This window comes from Xyrauchen texanus, chromosome 10, assembly GCF_025860055.1.
Source record: "Xyrauchen texanus isolate HMW12.3.18 chromosome 10, RBS_HiC_50CHRs, whole genome shotgun sequence".
NCBI lineage: Eukaryota > Metazoa > Chordata > Actinopteri > Cypriniformes > Catostomidae > Xyrauchen > Xyrauchen texanus.
The window spans coordinates 7,494,879-7,502,293 of record NC_068285.1 but is presented as its reverse complement, the minus strand read 5'-3'; the positions used below and the strand labels follow the sequence as shown (position 1 = coordinate 7,502,293).

The window sequence follows — 7,415 nt, the reverse complement described above, 5'->3', positions numbered from 1 at the left end:
AAGCCTGTCTATCTGATCTATAGGCCTGTCTACCTGATCTAAAGGCCTGTCTTTCTGATCTATAGGCCCGTCTATCTGATCTATAGGCCCACCTACCTGATCTAAAGGCCTGTCTATCTGATCTAAAGGCCTGTCTATCTGATCTATAGGCCCGTCTACCTGATCTAAAGGCCTGTCTATCTGATCTATAGGCCCGTCTACCTGATCTAAAGGCCTGTCTATCTGATCTATAGGCCTGTCTGTCTGATCTAAAGCCCTGTCTATATGATCTAAATGCCTGTCTGATCTAAAGGCCTGTCTGTCTGATCTAAAGGCCTGTCTGTCTGATCAAAAGGCCTGTCTGTCTGATCTAAAGGCCTGTCTGTCTGATCTATAGGCCTGTCTATCTGATCTAAAGGCCTGTATGTCTGATCTAAAGGCCTGTCTGTCTGATCTAAAGGCCTGTCTATCTGATCTAAAGCCTGTCTGTCTGATCTAAAGGCTTGTCTGTCTGATCTAAAGGCCTGTCTATCTGATCTAAAGCCTGTCTATCTGATCTATAGGCCCGTCTACCTGATCTAAAGGCCTGTCTATCTGATCTATAGGCCCGTCTATCTGATCTATAGGCCCCCCTACCTGATCTATAGGCCCGTCTATCTGATCTATAGGCCCCCCTACCTGATCTAAATGCCTGTCTATCTGATCTAAAGGCCTGTCTATCTGATCTAAAGGCCTGTCTATCTGATCTATAGGCCCATCTACCTGATCTAAAGGCTGTCTATCTGATCTAAAGGCCTGTCTATCTGATCTCTAGGACTGTCTGTCTGATCTAAATGCCTGTCTGATCTAAAGGCCTGTCTGTCTGATCTAAAGGCCTGTCCATCTGATCTAAAGGCCTGTCTATCTGATCTAAAGGCCTGTCTATCTGATACAAAGGCCTATCTATCTGATCCAAAGGCCTGTCTATCTGATCTAAAGGCCTGTCTGTCTGATCTAAAGGCCTGTCTATCTGATCTAAAGGCCTGTCTGTCTGATGTAAAGGCCTGTCTATCTGATCTAAAGGCCTGTCTGTCTGATCTAAAGGCCTGTCTGTCCTTAAACTTTCTAAATGTAAATGAAAGTAAGACTGAGGTGTATTTGGCCCCTCTGAGACCCAACAAACTTCTAACATTGATTTTAGGCCTCTATCTCAATATGTAAAAATACATGGCAGTCTATGTGGATAGTGTAATGAGTGTCTATTAGTAATGGGTGATGAGTTAGTCCAGCAGGTGGCAGTAATGGATTGTATAAAGGTGCATTTGCGATGGAAGGGGAGTGGTCATTTATATATGATGTGTGTTCCTCGTGGAATAATGACACCAGTACCAGCAATCCTTTTCTCTTTATTTGTTGTCTACTGAACAATACAGATAGTGCCATGAAATGTGACAAACAAGTCAGCTCTGTGGTCAAATCCATCTTTTTCCATCTAAGATCGCGAGCAAAGGTGAAGACCTTCCTGTGTTTTAAGAACTTTGAGAGGACTATCCATGCTTTTATCACGTCTCGACTCGATTATTGTAACCCACTTTATACAGGTATTAGTCAAGCTTCCCTTTCTAGTCTCCAAATAGTGCAAAATACAGCAGAAGACTCCGAACTGGAGTTAATATGAACACATTACACCTACATTAATATCAGTACACTTAAGCATTTGGAAGTACATCAGCATATTGATGACATTAAAGGGAATAAATAAAGACTAAAAGCAGCAAAACGTAAATAAATCTTTCGAGCTGTCTCTGTTCAGTATTATTAACACACACACACAAAAGGTTTATTACCACACTTGATTTGGAGTGCACATACTGAGTAAAACAGTATAATAATAATAATGGAGATCATCTCTCTGTCCAGTTGTGAGTAAATAATCCACTGAAGATGATTCATGATACTGTTACAGCAACATGTCGATCATGTTTTCTCGTGGAGAAATGTTTCAATACAGTCGCAGCAGACGCGTCTCAAATGTTTCGATTTCACTCAATGAAGTTCCGTCTTCATATTTCATAAATGTAATTGTTGGAGAGGCTATTGGACTATTAGGTTCTGACTCTACTTCTATTAGCAGTAAACACCCCTGTGTGTCGGTCAGGACACGAATAATGAGGAGACGGGAGCTTCCTTTTCAAAGTGTATTAAATCACAGAAGATTCACAGTCTGAAAAACAACATTCAGACATGTTACATTCAGATACAGTATCAATGGGTACATAGTTTGATTACTGTCAATGTTCAATCCAATAATCCAAGCATATTCACTTTCACATTTAAATAACAGAAAGAACTCAATTATGAGGTCCACATAATTATAGGTTCTTCCAAGGAATGACTCGAATATTGATGTTATTATCAATAAACCCAAATCAATGTACACACAAACTGTTTGTACAAATAAACCTCACTCAACAGAATATAATACAGATTAACTCTTCTGTAGTATCATTGTAACACGTTAAAGGCAGATCACAAAGTAAACTGTAATATTTAACACAGTATACATCACAGATCAAGCGATCATACATGAATCGCGGCATGTCCGGGCATGCCCGAGAAAGTGCATAAAGTTATCTAATACTTCCAGTACTTCCAATACAGTTTAAACATAAAGACACCAAATAACACTTACTTTATGTTCATGTACTAACACTTTGAACCACCAAATCACCAACGAACATCCAGATAACAGGCAGAGAAAACTTTCATCCACACCACTGCAGTCCTCTCCATATAACAAAAAATGGCTCAGCCAAAGCAAACTAACGCAATGGTGCCTTCTACCGGAAGGGTAAGGAATTACAACTCTTATCATAATAAAAGTCCCGCAATAAAAGTTCCTTATTTGGAGAGCCTTTTATACAGCCGCCCCCAAAGCTGTTAAACAGCTTTGCACCTACTAAAAGGCGACTTAATTCAATTTGGGATTGTAGGACTATTTCCGTTATCTGGCAAAGCTGGTAGGATAACCAGTCGTGCTACTGGTCGAGTGTAGATTTGCCCTTTAATATCTACATCAGCAGATCTGACATGTCCATCTGGACTGCGGTGGGTCTTGATAACATGTCCTATAGGCCATAGGGCTCTAGGCATTTGTGGATCTACCACCATGACAACCATTTTCTCTGCTAGGTCAGGGGGGGAAGCTTGCCACTTTTGCCGTGTCTGGAGGTCGGGGAGATAGTTTCGGATAAACCTGGACCAGAAGTTATCAGCCAAGACTTGTGAATGCCTCCATCGTCGGCGACTCAACAATTCAGACTCTGGGTAAATTACTGGTGGTAAGGAACCATCTGGCCGCCCCATGAGCAAACTATTTGGTGTCACTGGATCACTGTCTCTAATATCAGAGGACACATACCCTAAAGGTTTCGAGTTCAGAATGGCCTCTACCTCCAACAGTACTGTTAGGAGGACCTCTTCTGGAACTGCCTGGACTCCCAAGACAGTATAGAGAGCAGACTTTACAGATCGTATCTCCCTCTCCCACACTCCTCCGAAGTGTGGGGCTGATGGGGGGTTAAAGTGAAAGTGGAAGTCATACAGTTCTCTCTTGCCTCCTCTGAAGTTAGTTCCTTGATCTGACCACAGCTCTGCAGGAGTACCTCATCGTGTGATAAATCTCCTCAGAGCCATTAGGAAAGAATCAGCACTCATGCTACTGAGGAGGTCCAGGTGCACTGCTCTGGTCGTTAAGCACTTAAAGATTATCCCCCAACGCTTTTCTGTGCGTCTCCCAATCTTGATCAGCATCGGCCCAAAGCAGTCTACTCCACAGGCATGAAAGGCAGGTTTGTAGAGGCGGAGACGGGCTGAGGGTAAGTCTGACATCTTAGGGATGGTTGGCCGTGCTCTCCAACGTTGGCACTCTGGACATGTATGCTGGTATCGACGAATGGCTTCACGGCCACGGAGGATCCAATAATAGCGCCGCATTTCTGCAAACACTCGCTCAGGTCCTGAATGATGCAACTTGTTATTATAGTGCTGAATCATCAGCCGTGTGACAGGATGAGAAGCATCCAAAACAATGGGGTGTACAGCAGATTCTTCAATGTCCTCTGCTCTCCTTAGTCGACCTCCAACTCTGATTAGATCACTGGATTCATCGATTTCAGGGGCTAAAGTAAGAAGGCGACTGCTTGAAGACACTGATTTCCCAGCCACTAAGCGTTGATAGTCATCGGGAAAGGACTCCTGCTGAGCCCGCTTAAGTATAAGGATCTCTGCCTTGTGATAATCATCTGCGTTAGGATAGTAATTAGAGGTAGGGTTTACTTGGATTTCTTTGGCAGTTGCATTAAGGAGTTCCTGCCAGGTATCGTAATTCCAAACATCAGGATTGCTGGATTGAGAGGACACTATGGCAGCTCCGCAGAAGGTAGACTTCCGTAATTCAGTGTGGTCATCTGTCAGGTTGGATTTTGGCATCACAGGCCAGGTAACTGGATCTTGAAGTAGGAAGGTAGGTCCATGAGACCATCTGTTCGGTTTGGTGAGGGCATTCAGAGGCTTACCTCTAGTGAGGTCATCAGCGGGATTATTCGCTGAATCCACATATCGCAGGAACATTTCTCTGTTAGCTCCTGAATTTCGGCTACTCTGTTTCCCACAAAGACTTTATAGTGGCAGGATTCTGAGTTCAGCCATGTTAGAACCGTGGTAGAGTCGGTCCACAACACTGTACTCTCCACCAGCAAGGTCAGTTCCCTTTCTAGCAATTTAGCCAACTGTGCTGCCACAAGAGCTCCACAAAGTTCCAATCTAGGAATGGAATGTGATCGTTTGGGGGCCACTCGAGATCGAGCTACAATGAAAGACAGGAACACTTGGCCTCTCTTGTCAATTGTCCTCAGGTATGCCACAGCTCCATAGGTTTGTTCTGAAGCATCAGAGAATATGTGGACTTCATACTGAACACCATCTTGATCGACTTCAGGAGGGACATATGCTCTAGGAACAGTGACATTTGTTAGTGAGTGAAGTTCGTTCTCCCAGATGTGCCATGCTTGCAAAAGCCCTGATGGTAAGTTTGGGTCATCCCAACACCGCTGTTTGCCCCATAGCTGCTTGATGATATTCTTTGCACGGGTAGTGTAAGGTAAAAGCAATCCCAGAGGGTCATATTGAGTGGCTACTACCTTGTAGATATTCCTTAGTGTGGGAGTCTCATACACAACTGGTCGGTGCTTGTATGCAAGGGTATCCATCTGCCAGTTCCAGCTTAGGCCTAAGGTGGACTCTGGTGTGTCAGCTTTATCTTGAGCCAACCAAAGTTCCAAGCTCTCTGATCGGGCTTCGGGAGGTAAATGACTCAGAACACTGGGAACATTGCTGGCCCATTGGCGTATTTCAAATCCAGCCTGTGCTAGTATCTCTCTCAGTTTGTCGACTAAGTATTTAGCTCCATCAGTAGTGCACAGACTCTGCAGGCAGTTATCCACATAAAAACATCTCCCTACTGAGAACCGGATGGACTCATCTGCCAGGTTGTGCTCATTTACATGGCGCTGCAGAGCACAAGTGGCACAGCACGGACTGCAAGTAGTGCTGAAGGGTAATACTTGCCATTCTAAGACTTTGGGGGGCTTATTTACATTCAGATCACGCCAGAGGAATCGTAGTAATTGACAATCTTCTGGAAGGAGGCAGACCTGATGAAACATCGCTTTGATGTCGCCACTTACTGCAACTGGATGCTCTCTGAACCTAAGGAGTACACCTAACAATGATGCACCAAGGGTAGGACCAGGCAACAGGTACTGGTTGAGACTCTGCCCATGGTATTGGTGGGAACAGTTGAAAACCAGGCGAGATTTTCCATTATGACTGACAAGGTGATGAGGTATATACCAACATATATCAGAGTCTACTGCTGGTTTGGTAACTTCCTGAATAGCTCCTGTCCGTATGAGCTTCTCCATTTCTGCTCGATAGGCTTCCGCTTTCACTGGGTCCTTCAGCAAACGTCTCTCGTTACTGCGAAGGTTAGGCATAACAGAGTCTACAGGGGCATACAATTGTGGCATATCTTTATGTCGTAATAAGGGTGTTGCCAGTCTGGTAACTCCTTCAACTTCCGTATGGATGGTCTTTGTTTCAAGCAGCTTTAAAGCCTCCTGATCTTGCTTGGACCGAGTCACATCTTTCTCATCCCTGTGAGGAACAGTCTCCACCTGCCATAGTCTCTGGACATTCTTGAAAAGCTCATCTTCTGGTGAACAAACAGAGGTCAGCAGACATTGTGGAGAGGATACAGGACGCCCCATGAAGGATACAGGGCCCTGGAAGGTCCAGCCCAGGTGTGTGTGGACAGCAGCAGGTCCACCAGGGGATCCTAATCTAACAGACTCAATTGGAGTGATAAGATGAGGTTAATCTGATCCAATAAGAAGTAGAGGCTGAGCATCTTTAAAGGGCAGGATAGGAAGGCCCCGTAAGTGTTTATACTTTCTTTGCAATTGATCCACAGGATAAGACTGACGTGACAAGTTGAGACAGTCTGCTGTAAAGGCATGTTCGATCTTGTAACTGGTCTGAGGCTTATGGGTTGGTGCAACTTTAAAGGATATTGAGAGTCCATGAATAACTCGAATGTCATCTCGCACTGTACGCAATGGGAGATTTTCAGGCTTGCCCTGTATGCCTAGGGCTTTGGCGGCAGTTGGAAGCAGGATGGTTCTTTCAGAGCCGTCATCCAGAAGGGCGAAGGTTTCTAAAGTGCGGTCTTCATACTGAATGTGCACAGGAACAATTTTAAGCATGACTCGGCTCCCAGCAACAGGTTTATCCAGGTACAATCTATCAGAAGAGGAACTAGTAAGGCAACTCCTTTCAGCACTGGCCGAGTCCTCATGTGATGTACGGACATTTACCTCATGGAGAGGGCGAAGGTGTTTACCCTGACACAGGTTACAAGGCTTTTTTTAGGTCACACTGAGCAGCATGATGGGACCTGGCACAACGCCAGCAATGGTTGTTGCTTCGGATCCATTCCTTGAGTTGATCAGTGGTGAGTTTGGCAAATAAATTGCATTGACTCAAATAATGCTCTGTACTATCACAGAAGGGACAGAATCGTTTCACTTTGACTGACTTAGTCTGTTGGGTAGTACCTTTTTGAGTTGACAGGGAAGCTACATTTTGAGCTTCTCCAACCGCATGAAGAATGGTAACAGTTCTTTTACTATGTTCAGACCTAGATATTTGTCAGTCTTGAACTACTTTTGAGGCAGTCTCTACATCAAAACTATGACACCAGGATTCATAGCGGAGCCAGTTAGAGAGGTCATGTAAAGTAGGTGCAATTCCCGGTTGCCGGAACATGTGGCGGCGGAACTCGGCTCGTTGGTCAGAAGGAAGCTTACTTAAGAGGCGTGCTACATGAGACCCGCAAT

The 7,415-nt window shown here is 44.5% G+C and overlaps 1 protein-coding gene across 1 annotated transcript in view; it reads left to right on the top strand.

Annotated features, from left to right (window-relative positions):
- The window catches only part of LOC127650380 (NACHT, LRR and PYD domains-containing protein 3-like), a 1,539,373-nt gene that overhangs the window by 373,905 nt on the left and 1,158,053 nt on the right, over positions 1-7,415 (top strand). The gene's annotated exons all lie outside the window — the stretch shown is intronic.